Source organism: Pan paniscus, chromosome 9 (genome assembly GCF_029289425.2).
Source record: "Pan paniscus chromosome 9, NHGRI_mPanPan1-v2.0_pri, whole genome shotgun sequence".
Classification (NCBI taxonomy): domain Eukaryota; kingdom Metazoa; phylum Chordata; class Mammalia; order Primates; family Hominidae; genus Pan; species Pan paniscus.
The window spans coordinates 101,941,529-101,960,943 of record NC_073258.2 but is presented as its reverse complement, the minus strand read 5'-3'; the positions used below and the strand labels follow the sequence as shown (position 1 = coordinate 101,960,943).

General features: G+C 35.6%; 1 long non-coding RNA gene across 2 annotated transcripts in view; it reads right to left on the bottom strand.

Annotated features, from left to right (window-relative positions):
* LOC103783296 (uncharacterized) overlaps positions 1-19,415 on the bottom strand; it is a 31,626-nt gene that overhangs the window by 8,237 nt on the left and 3,974 nt on the right. Inside the window, exons 3-4 of one of the 2 annotated variants that reach the window (XR_008954605.2) lie at positions 17,991-18,110; positions 2,881-2,970 (exon numbers count right to left, since the gene is read on the bottom strand). This is a non-coding gene — a long non-coding RNA (uncharacterized LOC103783296). Of the gene's footprint in view, positions 1-1,510; positions 2,971-17,990; positions 18,111-19,415 lie in introns of those variants that run through there. The other variant, XR_004665224.3, reaches the window with a different exon arrangement.

Genomic DNA, 19,415 nt, shown 5'->3' with positions numbered 1-19,415 from the left:
AATATAAAACACTTAGAATAAACTTCAAATGTTCAAAGCTATACAAAGAAAACTATAAAACACTGGTTAAAAACACATATGTAGTCTTAACTTATGGAACAACATGTTAACAAATGGAAAGATGACGGGGTTTTCTAGATATACAATCATGTCATCTGCAAACAGGGACAATTTGACTTCCAGCCCAAAATATCCTTAAGCTGATAAGCAACTTCAGCAAAGTCTCAGGATACAAAATCAATGTGCAAAAATCACAAGCACTCTTATACACCAATAATAGACAAACAGACAGCCAAATCGTGAGTGAACTCCCATTCACAATTGCTTCAAAGAGAATAAAATACCTAGGAATCCAACTTACAAGGGATGTGAAGGACCTCTTCAAGGAGAACTACAAACCACTGCTCAAGGAAATAAAACAGGATACAAACAAATGGAAGAACATTCCATGCTCATGGGTAGGAAGAATTAATATCGTGAAAAGGGCCATACTGCCCAAGGTAATTTATAGATTCAATGCCATCCCCATCAAGCTACCAATGACTTTCTTCACAGAATTGGAAAAAACTACTTTCAAGTTCATATGGAACCAAAAAAGAGCCTGCATTGCCAAGTCAATCCTAAGCCAAAAGAACAAAGCTGGAGGCATCACGCTACCTGACTTCAAACTATACTACAAGGCTACAGTAACCAAAACAGCATGGTACTGGTACCAAAATAGAGATATAGATCAATGGAACAGAACAGAGCCCTCAGAAATAATGCTGCATATCTACAACCATCTGATCTTTGACAAACCTGACAAAAACAAGAAATGGGGAAAGGATTCCCTATCTAATAAATGGTGCTGGGAAAACTGGCTAGCCATATGTAGAATGCTGAAACTGGATCCCTTCCTTACACCTTACACAAAAGTTAATTCAAGATGGATTAAAGACTTACATGTTAGACTGAAAACCATAAAAACCCTAGAAGAAAACCTAGGCAATACCATTCAGGAAACAGGCATGGGCAAGGACTTCATGTCTAAAACACCAAAAGCAATGGCAACAAAAGCCAAAATTGACAAATGGGATCTAATTAAACTAAAGAGCTTCTGCACAGCAAAAGAAACTACCATCAGAGTGAACAGGCAACCTACAGAATGGGAGAAAATTTCTGCAATCTACTCATCTGACCAAGGGCTAATATCCAGAATCTACAATGAACTCCAACAAATTTACAAGAAAAAAACAAACAACCCCATCGAAAAGTGGGCAAAAGATATGAACAGACACTTCTCAAAAGAAGACATTTATGTAGCCAACAAACACATGAAAAAATGCTCATCATCACTGGCCATCAGAGAAATGCAAATCAAAACCACAATGAGATACCATCTCACACCAGTTAGAATGGCAATCATTAAAAAGTCAGGAAACAACAGGTGCTAGAGAGGATGTGGAGAAATAGGAACACTTTCACACTGTTGGTGGGACTGTAAACTAGTTCAACCATTGTGGAAGTCAGCGTGGCGATTCCTCAGGATCTAGAACTAGAAATACCATTTGACCCAGCCATCCCATTACTGGGTATATACCCAAAGGATTATAAATCAAGCCGCTATAAAGACAAATGCACATGTATGTTTATTGCAGCACTATTCACAAAAGCAAAGACTTGGAACCAACCCAAATGTCCAACAATGATAGACTGGATTAAGAAAATGTGGCATATATATACCATGGAATACTATGCAGCCATAAAAAATGATGAGTTCATGTCCTTTGTAGGGACATGGATGAAGCTGGAAACCATTATTCTCAGCAAACTATCGCAAGGACAAAAAACCAAACACTGCATGTTCTCACTCATAGGTGGGAATTGAACAATGAGAACACATGGACACGGGAAGGGGAACATCACACACCAGGGCCTGTTGTGGGGTTGGGGGAGGGATAGCATTAGGAGATATACCTAATGTTAAATGACGAGTTAATGGGTGCAGCACATCAACATGGCACATGTATACATATGTAACCTGCACGTTGTGCACATGTACCCTAAAACTTAAAGTATAACTAAAAAAAAAAAAAGGAAAAGAATGGGGTTTATGGAGTAATAAACTAGTCTAGGTACTGGACTAATGTAGGAAAAAACATGAAATCGGGCCTACAAAAAGACTTTGTTTCTCATTAAATTTAGTAATATAAGAAAAAAAACAAAACAAATGGAAAGACATATTTTGTTCTTGGTTAGAACTTATCAATATCATCAAGATTTCATTTCTTGCTAACTTAATTTGCCATGTATTTATTTTCATATAAATTAATATATAATTTTATTTATGAAGTATTCAATTCCAATAAAAATACCAACAATCTTTTTTATAGAGCGAGGTAAGTTCATACTAAAGCTCACATAAAAAATAGACAAGAAGAGATAGTGAGCAAAACCTAAAATAGAATAGTTTTGAAGATGTTCTAGCCCCATAAGATATTAAAACATATTATAAAACCTTTGTAATTAAAACAATGCGGACTACTATACGAATAGAAAGACCAATAGAACAGAATAGAGAGTACAAAAGTAAACCATATGACATATGGAAAATCTAATATATGACAAAGACAGTATCTCAAATCACTGGGGGCAGAAATGGACTTTATATTTAAGGGTGTTGGGACAACTGAAAAGTCATTTGGAAAAGATAAACTTAAATCCATTCCTCATGCCATAAATAAGAATAAGCTCCAAACGAATTAAAGATCTAAATGGTTTTAAACTATGTGAGTACTAGATAAAAAAAAACAGGGGTAAATTCCTTTATAAAGTTAGGGTAGCAAAAGACTTTGCAATTATATCTTAAATTCCAGGCTGGGCACAGTGGTTTACACCTACAATCTCAGTGCTTTCGAACGTCAAGGCAGGAGGATAGCTTGAGGCCAGGAGTTTGGGACCAGCCTGGGCAACATCGTGAAACCCCCATCTCTGCAAAAAAAAAAAAAAAAAAAAAAAAAAAGTTAGTAACAATTAACCAGGCATAGTGGCACCTATGTATAGTCCTAGCTACTCAGGAGGCTGAGCAGGGGGATCCCTTGAGCCTACGAGTTTGAGGTTACAGTGAGCTACGATTGTGCCATTGCACAGAGTGAGGCCCTGTCTCTTAAAAAAAAATTCCAGATGTAATTTTTTAAATTAACAAACTGAACTACACAAAATTTTTAAAAAGTATTTTTCATGGCAAGAAATGACAAGAAATTGGGAATATAAATAATTTGCCAGAAAAAAATTTACAACATATATGACAAATAAATATATAAAATATAAATATTCTAAATATAAAAAGATTTTAATAATTGAAAGAAAAACTCCAAAAAATCATAAAATGGGCAAAAGAATAGGAAATTTATAATGATATAAAGACCACTTAAAATATGAAAATATGAGCACATAAAAGGATATCATATCTCATCTATCAGACTGGCAAAATGTCAAAAGCTAAAATTCACTTTGTTGATGAAACTGCAGGGAAACAAGCACTCTCTTGTATTGCTGGTAGGAGTGTAAAACAGTACAACTTCTATGGAGGAGAATTTGGTACTTAACAAAACCACACATTCATTTATCTTTCATACCTAGCAATCCTACCTCTTGAATTTACCTTGAACGTACATTTCCAAGAATATGAAAATACATATGCACGAGATAGTTCTTTCTTGTAAAATATTAGAAACTACTTAAATGTTCAAACATAAGATATTGTTTGAATAAACTATTGTTTATATGCAGACAACAGAGTACTATGTGGCTGTAAATATTAATGAAGAAGATCTCTCTGGCCTGATATAAAATTATTTCTGGAATATAGTAAATAAAAAGAGCTACCTTTTGTGTGAGAAATAAAAAGAAATAAAAAAGCAAACACATCTGAATGTGTAAACAAAAAGAAAAGGGGCATTAACTAGAAAAAAATGAAATTGGGAGTAAAGTGAAGGGGACAGGAGAGGGCATCATAATTTACTGAGGATAACTTTTTGTGTAGTTATGACTTTTGGAAGTATGTTAATGTTCTATATCTTCTATAAAAATAAATCACCAAGGAGTTGAGAAACAAACTATTAAAATATCTAATACTTAGAGCAAATTGAAACAAATGTACACAACTCTATTAGAAATGAATAACATAATCATCCTGGAGAGAAATTTTTTTAAAACCCCAATTTTTTAAAACACAATATTTAACTATAGCGCTTCAGTCTGTGGGTAGGGATGAAGGGAAGAAGAGCAAACTAAATTGGAATTTTGTGTAGGTATTTTTATAGTGGTATGCATAAAATAATTAGGAGATTATTTTATGTATAAGAGAGTAAATACTTTGATGTTGCTGGGAATCAGTGTTCTCTTTCCCTATGGAAGAAGTGAGATACAAACAGAATGGGGAAAGGCAAGAACACCTCTATGGCAATCAACTGAATTTGAGAGTATCAGTAAGAACTCATGATTTCTTTCTTTTTTGGGGGGGGTGGTGAGGGGAAAATAGAGTCTCTCACTCTGTCACCCAGCTGGAGTGCAGTGGCGAGGTCTCAGCTCACTGAAACCTCTGCCTCCCAGGCAGAGGTATGTATGTAATGTCTTCAGAAGGACACAAAATCACTAATACAGTACTCCAACCAGAGAGCTTAACTTGAATGTAATCATAAAGAAACAACAGACTAACCAAAAATGAGGATTAGTCTATTGTTTTAAAAGAACCGGCATATTTCGAAATGTCAAAGTCATGAAAAACTAAGAAAAGCTAAGGAGCTATTTTAGATTAAAGGAGATTAAAAAGACATGACAACTAAATGTAACACATGATCCTGAACTGGAGGGAAAAACATGCTATAAGGAATTTTATTTGATCAATTGAAAAAATTAGAAAAATGAGAGATTAATGTATTGTTTCAGTGTCGTTTCCTGAGGGTGATAACCATACTATGTTAATGTAAGAAAATGTCCTTGTTCACACTGAAGTAGTTACGAGTAAAGCAGTATGATTTGTGCAACTTACTCCCAAATGGTCCAGAAAAAAATGTATTTCAATCTGTATCTGTAAATGAATGAATAGACATTATATAATAGATTAGATAGATTAGATTTGATAGAGCAAACAGTAAAGTAAATTGGACAAGATGTTGGAAAATCTGGAAGAAGGATATATGGGAGCTTTTGTACCCTTCTTGAAATTTTTCAGTAAGTTTGAAATTATTTCCAAATAAAAACATTAACAATGAATACACAAGGACATAAAGTTGGAGACAAAAGACTCTGGGGACTCCAAAATGTAGTGCAAGAGGATTGAAAAACTACCTATTGGGTACAATGTTCAATATGTGGGTGATGGGTACACTAGAAGCCCAATCCTTACCGCCATGCAATATACCTATGTAATGAATAAACACATGTGCCTCCCTGAATCTAAAAAAAAAAAAAAGTTTTAAAAAATTAAATGAGAACAAACAAAATAGACTCCCTGTGTAGTGGGTTGAATTATGTCTCCCTAAAAGATATGTTCAAATCCTAAGCTTTCATACCCGTGAATCTGACCTTATAAGGTCTTTGCAAATGTAATTAGTTAAGGATCTTGAGATGAAATCATACTGGATTAGGCTGAGCCCTATATCTAATGACTGGTACCCATATAAGAGAAGAGGACACAGAGAGACACACAGAGAAAAAGGCCATGTAAAAATGAAGGTAGAAATGGGATATATGCAGATAAAAGTCAAAGAATGCCAAGGATTTCTGAGAATCACTAGAAGCTACGAAGAAGCAAAAATGGATTCGTCCCTAGAACCTTCAGATAGAGCATGACCTTGCCAACACTTTGATTTTGAACTTCTAGTCTCTAGCACTATTGGAGAATATATTTCTGTTGTTTTAAGCCACCAAACTTGTGGTAATTTGTTACGTAAATTGTGGGAAATTGACACATAAGTAATTATAGGAAATAAACAGCAAAAAGAAGAAAAAAGAAACAGAAATAAAGAAAACTTTAAAAATAGAAAGAAAATAGACATATAACACAGGCGGAAGAGACCTAATAATTTCATAAATGTAGTCTCCAAAAAAGAAAATAACAATGGAAAACGATGAATATTTTAAGCTATCATTTAAAAAGGAAATACTTTCCTATAATAAAACAATTTAATCTACATATTGAAACAGCACATCAAAATCATATCACAATCTGATTCAGAATAGTCAACAATAATATTTATCTTAGAAAGTCTATTAAACTTCAGTGATGAAGAAAGGCTCCTTAAGAAACTTGTAATGGAAAGAAAAACACAATGGCATGAGTCTTCTCCACATTCAGGAAACAGAGGAGCAACACCTACAAGATACACAACAAAAGAAAGTCCCCAGATTTCATACACAGTCAAGCACTTCTGCAAGTATAAAGACAGAAGACCAAGAACTTTGAACATGTATGAACTTAGTGAGGATTTTTCACCTTTTGAAAAATACTAAAGAAACCACATTTGGTGATGAAATCTACAGCAGTTGGCATTAGATATTTTAACCAAAGAAAATCTAAAATTAAAACCAACATTGGAATAAGAATCACTGCATAGAATATTATAAGTGGAAAAAGAATGGGAAGAAATGTGAAAAACAGAAAATGCTCTATGATTGACCTGTTTGTATAAGTAGGAAAGGAAGAATATTAAGATAAAGCTGAGAACAAATAAATGTAGAAGCATATTAAAAAATACAATGGGAAGCACTAGTAAAGGTAACATGATTAAATTGATTTAAGGAAGAAAGAGGAGGAGGAAAAACATACAACCATCTTTAAGTGATACATTATTTGAATACTAAAATTAAAATTAAGTCATCTTTTTTTTTTTTGAAATGGAGTCTCGCTCTGTCACCCAGGCTGGAGTGTAATGGCGCGACCTTGGCTCATTGCAACCTCCACCTCCCGGGTTCAAGGCATTCTCCTGCCTCAGCTTCCCAAGTAGCTGGGACTACAGGCATGTGCCACCATGCCTGGCTAATTTTTGTATTTTTAGTAGAAACAGGGTTTCACCATGTTGGCCAGGCTGGTCTCGAACTCCTGACCTCAAGTGATCTGCCCGCTTCGGCCTCCCAAAGTGCTGGGATTACAGGAATGAGCCACCATGGCTGGCCAAGTCTTCTTAATAACTAGTTTTCATCACCATTTCTTCATGTACACTAGGGTTAAGGCCTAAAGAAAACATCTGCGGTTATTTCTGTGATTACAGGCGTTTTAATTCTTAAATTTTTTTATTATCAAAAACTTATTTCAAAGCCTATACCATGTCAAACTTTGTTTTTGTAATTACAGTTTTTACCAATAAACTGTTTCTCTCATTCTTTCACAAATAATGATCAAGACTTTAGGAAGAGAGACATATGGTGTAGAATGAAAATTGGTAGTCAACTGAAGGTAACCATCTAGGAAACTAGAGTTGAAGACCACCTTAATGTGGAATAGCAACAAAAATGCATGAACCAGATTGAGAATTAGCAACATAGAGAATGTCAGAGAAAAGAAAGGGAAGTAGATTCTCCTGCGGCAATAAAATATAAATCACTATGCGAGCTTGAGACCCTTCCTTCTCTTTTATTCCTGTTTACTGGAATTGTTCTATACAGGTAGCTATTTAAGATGAGAACTACTACCATGTTTTATATTTTCTAAATTTAGCTATGCTGTTATATTGTGCTTTCACAATAACTGGTATTGTAAAAAGATAATGGCTTTTGCTAAGCCAAAATTTTCTAATTTTCAATGAATTGAGTAGTTTTTAGTTTAAGTCAGAATAATGAAAAAATGAAGGCTTTTTGTAAGGAATGAGTTTGGCTGACAACTGAAAAAGGCCTGCAGCTCCAGAAATGGTCTGGTGATAGGGGGATTTTTTTTTTTTTGCACTTAATCATGCATCTTATATTTTCCTTAACGTATGATTTTCCAGCTGTATGTATACACTCCTTTTCTTTTTATTGGGAATCCAATGTCCTTCTCAATAGTAATAGTTCTTATATGTAGTATAACTGTAAAAGTAAGAGAAAGCCTTTTTTGTCTCACGTTATAGTTTTAAACTTAAAATTACCATTATTTTATTTTAAAATGGACTATAAAATTACTATTGATCTTGTTAACCTCATGAGAAAGTATTATTTCTGGTGTTTAAGCTTGTAAAGATACCACTATTTTACATAGCATTTGTTCCTTTTTTATCAAAATTATCATAACAGTATTATATTCCTTTCCTTCCTCCTAGACAAATTAGGGAATGAAAGATTTTTGTCTGCCTTTTTGAATAAACTGTAGGAAAAAGACAGAAAAGAAAAAAGATTGTTGGAAAAGCTAAGTCTTCCCTCTATTAATGAGTAAAGGTTTTTCTCTTTTTAAAAATTTTAAGTTATGATTTTGGCTAAATGAATGACTTATGGTAACCTGGAATTCTATTTTATAATATCAAGTGTCTTAAATCTTTGATATTTTACAAACTTTCCAAAATCAAATTATAAAGTATGTGATTTTCTGACCTAATTAATTTTTTAGCTATTAGGTCACCTAAACTCCAAAAGTGACATTTGGCTTATTTGGTATAAAAATCATACAGAAAGCATTGTCAAATATGAAACGGTGTTTGGCTTTCTTTGGGTTGTATTTGTATAAATGTGTTAGTGGTATGTGTTCCAAAATTATGAGAAACTCCTATAATTCTCATATGACTTAGTATGTTATTAATAATTACAATTGTTATGTAAAACTGTTGTATGCCACAGAAGTAATCAAAATTCCCAGTCAATTGTGGCTTTAATAGTGGCTGTACTAAAACTTTTTATCATACACAGATAATTGTTGTCTTGTTTTAATCCTCTTTAAAAGGTGGTTTATAATCAACTATAGGACTCTAACAGGTATTCTTGGATGCAGGTTTCTAATAACTTTGGAGACTGTGTGACATTAGGATAGAGAAAAAAAACTTTCAGGAGTCAGGGAGAGCTGAAATGTCCCTGACTACCAAGCAGGACAGGAGTTAACTGTATGGAGTGAAGTAACAGAAGACTGAATTAATTTATGTGACATTTTGCTTAAAATGTTGTTCATCCTTTGCTTTGTTTTTCAGAGTCAAGGAAACTTTTTTTAAAAGCTATTTACAACTTTTAACACTTGAGTAAAGTATATTCCTGTGAACAAAATTTGGACCATACTTGTTTCTCTCTACCTGATTTCTTCATAATTTAGAAACTATTTGTAAGTATTATTGACTTATGGCAATATAGTTATTTCCATAAGTACAATAAATCTGTTTTCATTTGTAACAGGACACAGTTGGAGAAAATGGTTATTTTACCAAGCCTTTGACTTGAATGTTATGCTTTTCTTTGAGAAATAAAACTTGACTTACAGAGCCAATAAAAGCCCCTTGGGAAAACTGGTTTCATACCTTGCCTACCCTGTCCCTGTGCAAGGTTCCTGAACTGTGGTAAGTAAAGAATGTCACTTTCTGACAGACCCAGGAGCCCCAAGTTATCTTTGGACCTCAAGAGGAGAGGAATTTACCCAACTCATAGGTAGTTGAGGGTACAAACCCACGGCTGAGCTCAGCTTTAAGAAAAGGTCTTATCGGAAATTCCTTATGGAAGAGAGTTCCATCAAAGCCAATTTTACAAGCCTATGTGAAAAATAATTATTCTTGCTGCACTTTATACAAATAAAGTATAATAAAGCAAATTCGACTACCATCATTTGTCTTTAGTAAAAATGGAAGACGAGAGAGAGAAAAAAATTATGTTTCAAGAACTATGGTATACTTGTTATTATATTCTAGTCTTATCAGTTGTTTTTTTTTTTTTTCCTGCAATTTAGGCTGACCTTGCTTATTACCACGAACCGATCAGCGATCTCTGACTGCAGCTCAGGAAAAACAAGAAGGATGGGTAATGTATAAATATGAATCAATATCCTAATTCTGGGCATACATTAGAATCAGCTATCAACCCCGTATCAGCTTGGTTCCACCAGTTGCCCAGTTCATGGAAAGCCTTCTTATTTAGTTTACTTGGGATAATTTCACTTATTTTGCTTTACTGTTGTGAAATATATTGCTGTTGTACTCTTTGTGTAGGAATGCAGGATAAGCTTACTGAATGTTTTCTTAAATTAAACACTTATTCATCTTCCAAATATCACCTTTTGTCAGAACTCAGAGTTATGAATGGCCTCTCCTCTCTACACTGAATTCAAAAGACCCTAATACTTAGGCAGGAATATCATCGCCCCTATTCAGCATGAAGAAGTTACAGAAAGTGGATCTTTATCCTTCTGCAACCCTTAGGATTAAGGGTTCTCTTATAAAAGAGAGGGGGGATATGTCAGAGGCATTTGAACCAGAGTGACTCTATCTTGAATAGGGACTGGGTAAAATAAGGCTGAGATCTACTGGGCTACATTTCCAGGCAGTTAGTCATTCTAAGTCACAGAAAGAGACAGGAGGTCAGCACAGATATAGATCACAAAGACCTTGCTGATAAAACAGTTTGCAGTAAAGAAACTGGCCAAAACCCACCTAAACCAAGATGGTGACAAGAGTGACCTGTGGTCATCCTCTCTGCTCATTATTCACTAATTACAATGCATTGGCATGTTAAAAGACACTCCCACCAGTGCCATGACAGTTTACAGATGCCATGGCAACATCCAGAAGTTACCCTATATGGTCTAAAAAGGGGAGGAACCCTCAGCTCCAGGAATTACCCACCCCTTTTCTAGAAAACTCATGAATAATCCACCCCTTGTTTAGCATATAATCAAGAAATAACCATAAAAACAGGCAACCAGCAGCCCTTGGGGCTGCTCTGCCTATGGAATAGCTATTCTTTTATTCCTTTACTCTCTTAACAAACTTGCTTCACCTTAAAAATATATATACATGTTAAGATAAACAGCTGGTATTTATGACTCCTGCTTCAAAAGATTTGATTGTGGAATGTAGTAGAGGAATTACCTTCTAGTTCTTGACCTTCATACTCCTGCCCAATATCATGATACCTTTCCTCTAAATTGCACAAAATGTATCATTCATATTAACCATATAAACTACAGATTATGGCAGATTTTTATCTTTAGTACTTACATTTGCCAATCTTTCCTTATCCTAAAATATTCTACGTAAACTTTTTTTTTTTTTTTTTTTGAGATGGAGTCTTGCTCTGGTGCCCAGGCTGGAGTGCAGTGGCATGATCTCGGCCCACTGCAAGCTCCGTTTCCTGGGTTCACGCCGTTCTCCTGCCTCAGCCTCCCGAGTAGCTGGGACTACAGGTGCCCGCCACCACGCCTGGCTAATTTTTTGTATATTTAGTAGAGACGGGGTTTCACCGTGTTAGCCAGGATAGTCTGGATCTCCTGACCTCGTGATCCGCCCGCCTTGGCCTCCCAAAGTGCTGGGATTACAGGTGTGAGCCACCGTGCCCAGCCTATAAACTTTTAATGGTAATATAAAAAAAATCCCTAAAAGCTATATTACATTAAAGAGAAAAAACTAGACAACAAAATTAAAAATTAAAAGTATTTCCAAACTGCAATACAAGCCAGGTCTAGTTAAGTGTATATAGTCCCATGGACACAAAAGTGTAACAAATGAAGCTATGTGTAAACTCTGAACAACTATATGCTAAACTGTAGAACCAAAGAAATGAGAGCCATAGCCATCAGCAATTAGTGCATAAGGTTGAAGACTAATTCAAGGCATCTAAAGGGGTATTTGGAGTAGATAGTTATTGTGAAATATCATGTAAAATAGAATTGCCAATATATATGTACATATGCATGTATAAAAAATAATCAGGATAAATATATGAAAAGATTACATTTATAAAAATAAGTGGGCTATTAAATTCATTCATACATTAGTGTGAATTTCTTTCTCAGTTTAGATTAAGTATCACTTAGGACTCTGAGGGAAATAAGATCTTGGTATAATGTCAGACACTATTTGTTGAATTCCCAGCAGCCATCTCCCTACTCTTACTTCTTTCTAACTAAACCCCAGTTGTGTTCACATATTGATAGCAAAGGACGCAGAGCAGTGGACACAGCTGCAGGAGATGAACCACGGTTAGTCTAATCAAATTCTTGTTTGAGTAACTTGTTTAGTGGTGGACAGATGACTCAGTTCTAGCCAATATGTTTTGATAGGATGTCTATGGAGTGGGCTTCTGGGTAAGAATTTTTCCCCCTGATTTGAAAAAATAATGCCAAGAGAAATTCTCCTTATTCCTAATTCTGTATGAGGTTATGTGAGGCTCTGATGCCTGCAGCTTTAGTAGCCATCTTTGGATGCTGAGGTTAGCTCACTGAAAAGGCAGGGAGTCTGGGACTGTGAGACTATTACTGAGCCAATGATTAACCAACCCTACAACTACTTTCCTCCAGACTTCTTGTTATGAGGGATAATAAACTTCTATCATATAACTCACTTTTTGTTGAGTATCCTGTCACTTCAGGCAAAATATATACTATCTGACATGGGTATAAAAATCAGGTATACTTTGCAGGTTATTCAGTACATCTGTGGAAGGGCCTTAGTAACCCAGTGGTTGTACTGGGGCAGTGAATTCAGAAACCGAGGGAGCACCAGGAAGGTCAGAGAAGTGACCTTTGTATACTCCTTCTCTTGTAGTATCCATCAAGTCCCAAGTTACACCTGCAATTAGCCCTATGTAAATATAGAAGAAATGCCTCAAGCTAGAACCACAGATATCAAATCCTATTTCTCAAACTTGTATAGACAATAAAAATTTCCAACTAGCCAAGTCATAGGTCTGGGTGGCCCAATATGCCCTACTGAATGTGTTCATATTTCTGGGTCCTCAGAGCAACTAAATGTTTCTACATTATTTCAAGAACCTTGTCAACTATCCAACACTTGGTACTGTAAAAAATAAAGAAACACAATATTTAAAATAAAAATCACACTACATTTGATATCAGAAGCCCTAGTAGTGAGTTCTGGCTCTCCTAACAACTATCTCTAAGACAGCAAGCTTCAATTTCCTCATCTGCAAAATGGAGATAATAATACATATGTCATGAAGTTTTATGAACATTATATATGACAGTGCAGAAACTGCAGTACAACTTGGAAAATAACATACAAAGCAAGCTGTTTAATGACATAGTATAGGCAGATGTTTGTAAAAATGAATGAATGATTCCTTAGTTCTCTATAAAAACTGAAAAGCAAACATGACAAAACTGAATCATCTTTTCAAGTTTAAGAAAGCTTCAGGACTTTCTTTGCATGCTATGCTCACTGTCATAGTGGATAGCCAACACCAAAAAGCAGCTTGTGCCAAAATACATTTATCTATGAAAACTATACCTATCATTGTATTCTTTTATTTTATTCTATTAATATGAAAATATACCATGTAGGCTGGGCACAGTGGCTCATACCTGTAATCCCAGCACTTTGAGAGGTCAAGGTGGGCGGATCACCTGAGCCTGACGTCAGGAGTTCAAGACCAGCCTGGCCAACATGGTGAAACCCCGTCTCTACTAAGAAAAAAAAAAAAAAAAAATTAGCTGGGTATGGTGGCATGCGCCTGTAGTCCCAGCTACTCGGAAGGCTGAGGCACGAGAATCATTTGAACCTAGGAGGCGGAGGTTGCAGTAGGCTGAGATTGCACCACTGCACTCCAGTCTGGGCAACAGAGTGAGATTCCATCTCAAAAAAAGAAAGAAAATATACTATGTATACAGTGGAATTCATGATACCAAAATCAGATAAAGTCATTACAAGAAACGAAACCAACAGGCCAGTGTTCCTAATGAGTAGAAATTTTAAAATTCTAAACAAGCTTTTAACAAATCAAAATGCAATATATGAAAGTCATACATTATGATGAAGTGGGATTTAGCCAAAGAATACAAGGTTCATTTAACATTCAAAGCTCAAGTACTGTCATTCACCATATTAACCAATTAAAAAAGAAAAACTGTATGATTATCTCAACGGATGCTGAAATAACATTCGGCAAAAACCTACATTTACCCTTAATAAAATTTTCAGCAAACTCAGAATAGAAGGGAATTTCTTCAACCTGAGAAGGGGTATCTATGAAAAACCTGCAGCAAACATCATGTTTAATGTTAAAAGACTGAATGGTTTCTTCCTAAAATCAAAAAACTGGCAAGGATTCCCAACCTCATCACTCCAGCTAAAGATCAATTGTGTAAACACTAAGCAATTCAGTATAATTATAAAATGGTCTCCAAAATTCCTGCCCCCCGTTGTACAGTATTTGTATAATTGCCTCTCCTTGAATGTGGACTTGACTGTCAATATGATCGGTGTCACTTCTGTGGATAATGTTACATTTATGGCAAAAGGAAATGTGAAGATGTAATTAAGATCCCAAATCAGGTCAGGTGAGGTGGCTCATGCCTGCATATCCCCGCACTTTGGGAAGCTGAGTGGGGAGGATCACTTGAACCCAGGAGTTTGGGAGCTGCCAGGGCAACACAGCAAGACTGACCCTATCTCCATAAAAAAAATAAGAAATAAAAATTTGCCAAGCACAGTGGTACATGCCTATAGTCCTAGCTACTTGGGAGACTGAAGCAGGAAGATTGCTTGAGCCCAGGAGTTTGAGGTTGCAATGAGCTGAGATCATGCCACTGCACTCCATCCTGGGCAACAGAATGAGACTCTGCAAAAAAAAAAAAAAAAAAAAAAATCCCAAATCAGTTTTGATAATATGGGTATGGACATCATCTGGGAGGGTCTGACTTAATCAGGCAGAAACCCTTAAAAAGCATGAGTAAAATTGTTTCCTGCTGACCTCAAAGAAGATGAAAGTCACATGAGTTCTACAGCTGCCAGGAACTGAACACTGCCTGCCAGTCACCTGAATAAGTCTAGATGGGCACCCTAAGCCATAGATGACAACGCAGTGTTGGCTAATCCACTGATTGCAGCCATGTGAGCCCTAAGCAATGGATCCATCCAACCGATGCCCAGACTCCTGACCCATGGAAACTGTAAGATAATAACTGAGTGCTCTTTCAAGCTAGTAAGTTTGTGGTACTTCCTGACTCAGCAATGGAAAGCTAATATATACATCATCCAAAATACCAGCAAAAATATGAAATAATTGGAGAGAAATCTGACAAAAGATGTGAAAGACCTGTACACTGAAAGCTTGAAAACATTGCTGAGAGAAGGAGAGATATATTACCTGTATGGGTTGGAAGACTTAATTTTAGTGAGAAGCCAGTTCTCTCCAAATTCATCTATAATTTCAGCTCAATCCTAATCAACATTGCAGAAGGGTTTTTTTTGCAGATATTAACAAACTGTTTCTAACATTTACATGAAAATGCAAATGACCTAGACAAAACAATTTTGAAAAAGAAGAATAAAGTTGGAGCACTAGTACATTAAGTATCCATGGGGGGAAGGGGGGCTCCACCCAGGAGGGAAGATGGTCTAGCCTTTAACTCTGTCCTACTGGGAAGGGAGCTAGGTGGCTGAGGGCTCTTCCATTTTGGCATTTCCATTTCTGGGGAGGGGGTTCAAAGTCACCAACACGCTGAGAGCTGGAGTTCAGAAACAGAAGTGGGGGGCCACTGTTACCACTCTGCTTAGAAACTTTATGGGTTGCCTCTCATGCAATCTGTAGCTTCAGAGCACACCTTCGATCCTGTCTCTTCCCTCAAACAGCTGTGGGCTGCCCCTCCTCACCCCCAGGGCTGGAAGGTTAGAGGAAGAACGCTATCATTTATACAGAGGGATTTAAAAAATAACAGCTTAAAAAATTACAGCTACATCAATCAAGAAAATGTATTGACATAAAAACTGTCCAATAATACAGTTAAATGGAATGGAGGGTACAGAAACAGATCTCCACATATTTGAATAACTGATTCTCAACAAAGGTGCAAAGGCAATTAGTGAAGGGGTATTCTTTTCAGCAAATGGCACTGAAACAACCGGATATCCACATGCAAAAAAGTGAATTTTGATCTAGACCTTATACCATATTAAAAAGTAACTTTAAAATGTATCACAGATATAAATGTAAAACCTAAAACTATAAAGCCAAAAGAAAACATGATAGAAAACATTTATGACCTTGGGTTTAGCAAGGAATATTCAGTTATGACACCAAAAGCATAATTCATAAAAATGTAAATAAAGAGGCTTTATCAATATTAACAACATCTGCTCTTCAAAAGATCCTGTTAAGAGAACTTAAAGACAAGCCACAGGCTAGAAGAAACTACTTTCAAATCCCATATATGACAATGGACTTCTAACAGAATTCATAAAGAACTCTGAAAATTCAACAATAACAAAACAATTCAATTTTTTTTTAAAAAAGCAAACAAAAGATTTGAACAGACACAGACACACAGAAGAGGAATATATAAATATCACAAATAAGCACATGAAAACATGATCAACATCATTAGTCATTAATGAAATGCACATTGAAACCATAATGAGATACCACTATCTACTTGTTAGAATTGGTAAAATTAAAAATGCTGACTATATCAGTTGTTGTCCAGCTTTTGGAAGAATTAGAACTCTAATATACTGGGTGGAAATGTAAAATGATACAATCACTTTGGAAAATTGTTTGACAGTTAAATGTACATGTATTGTCTTGATCCATTTGGGCTGCTATAACAAAATACCATGAACTAGGTAGCTTATAAACAGCAGAAACTTATTTCTCACAGTTCAGGAGGCTGGGAAGTCCACAATAAAGGTGACAGATTCAATGTCTGGTGAAGACCTGCTTTGTAGTTCCTAGATGGCAACTTCTTATTGTGTACTCACATGGTAGAAGGGGCAGGGCAGTGCTCCATGACCTAATCACTCCCCAACACCTCCTCCTACTAAGACTATCACATTGGTGATTGGGTTTTGACACACAGATTTGGGGAGAACACAAACACTCATATCACAGCACCTACTAATTTATCCAGCCATTTCACTGCTAGGTATTTACCCAGAAAAAATGAAAACACATGTTCATACAAAGACTTGTACAACATTTTCATAGTAGCTCTATTTATAATACCAAAAAATTGGAAACAACTCAGATATTTATCCACAGTTAAATGGATAAACAAACTATAGTATATAAATAAAAAGAATAAAAAGAATTAACTATTGATACATACTATAATTTAGCTGAATCTCAAAATAATTATGCTGAGTGAGACAAACCAAATGAAAAAAAGATACACTATATTATATACAATTCTAAGAAATAAAACCTAATTTATTTGGCACCCAGATCTTCATTTCTATACCAGTTTCAAATAAAAAGTCTCAAATTTCCTTGGATAAATGGCTGATTCTACGACTGGGGCAGGAAATATACAAGATGAGTCTGATGAGTCTGTAGCATCTTGTAATACCAGAAAGTAAGAAAGTCCACACATACACACACATACACACAATACAGAGAGTGGGTCAAGGAGCACAAGAGTCAACTGAAAAAGCCCCCAGTGCCAAAAACTGGAAAAATTTGAGCAACAAAGTATTCACGAATCCATACAAAGAAAAGACGGAATAAAGAAGTAAATGGGGGAGAAGAGGCAAATCTTCCTCACAGAATTCCAAATAAATTATGTAGCTACTCCACTCCAAAGGAGGGCTAGCATAACTCCCTACTCCCCCACACTTCCTTAAGTGACTCATAATGATTTCCTTCCAAAGAGTACAGAGTATGCAAAGAGGGAAAAAAGAGTAACTATGCAATGGAGAAACCTGACAAACACTACTTCAGCCAGGTGATGGAGAACAACATTAACAGTCATAAGTCATGTTGACAATATGTACCCTTCATATGATGTAATAAATACAGTACATTACCCCTTTGATTTCCACCCCGCCAAAACCCAAAACCCTAGTCTACTCATGAGGATACATCAAATCCCAATAGAAGGGCATCTTGCAATATACCTCACCAGTACTCCTAAGGACTGTCAAGGTCATCAAATACAAGGAAAATCTGAGAAACTCTCACAGCCAAGAAGAGCACAAGACATCATAACAATTAAATGTGGTGTCCTGGATGGAATCCTGGAAAGGAAAAAGGACATTAAGTGAAAATGAAGAAAATCTAAATAAACTATGAATATTAGTTAATAACAATTTATCAGTGTTAGTTCATTAATTGTAACAAATGTACCCTATTAATTTAAAATGCTAACAGAGAAAATTGTACAAATGATATATGAGCATTCTCTATATTATCTGCTCAATTTTTCTGTAAATCCAAAATCGTTTCCCAAAAGTAAATCTATTAATAAAACATCTAAAGCAAACAGACCTAAAAGGCATATGCATACGTATAATTTAATGTTTAATAAATCAGATATAAATATTTTTAAAAACCTAATATTTGGTGACAGAAAGCAGATTAGTGGCTTGCCAGAAAGTGGTGATTAGTATAGGGGAAGGGGATGGGACAGAACAGTATGAAGGGATTTAAAAAATGGCATGAGGAAACTTTTGGAGGCAAAGGGTATGTTTATCATTTTAGTTTCACAGGTCTAACAACAAATTATACAATTTAAATATATGCAGCTTATTATATGACAACTATATCTTGATAAAGTGTTTTTTTTTCCCCAAACTATAGAAAAAATACTTCCACATTTAAATCCTCTTCTCCAAAAACAGTCTTCAGGAATATTTGAAGTTAGCCCCATCACACCTGAATTTAATCAGTGAATTTTGTTCATTCAAAGATTCATACATTTGGGAAGTTCCTGTGCCAAAAATGCTAATCACCCAGCATCAAAATTTATGGAATAATGGTGATTTAGGACATGCTGGACATCTTTATTGTTGTTTTCCCACTTCAAGATTTTCAATCTTTTGGAAACAACCTCCCCAGACATTCTGACAAGGGAATTATTATAACCAACCAAAATCAAGCCAAATGTAGTTTGTCAGATTTAAAATGAGGCCAAGTGCCAATTTTACAGCAGCGACCGGGAAATCAAATTATATGGCATCTGACATTTAAAATCACACTCCTAAGAAGGCTGTCATTTGATGTCTTGGGTTGGGGTTACAGTACTTAACTTTATAATACTGGGTAACCTTGTGCATCAGTTTTCCCAACTATGAAATTGGGATAACAGTACCTATTTTGTGAGACTGTTGAAGGATTACAGTTAACACAGGTAAAAGGCTTACAAGACTACCTGGCAATGCTGTCCTGATTTTACAAATTCTATACACTGTGTGGCATTAGCCATCAGGAAAATATAAATAAATCAGTGAGATACCACTTCACACACTTGGGGGGCTATAACAAAAAAGACAGATAAAAAATGTTGTCAAAGATGTGAAGAAACTAGGACCCTTATACACTGC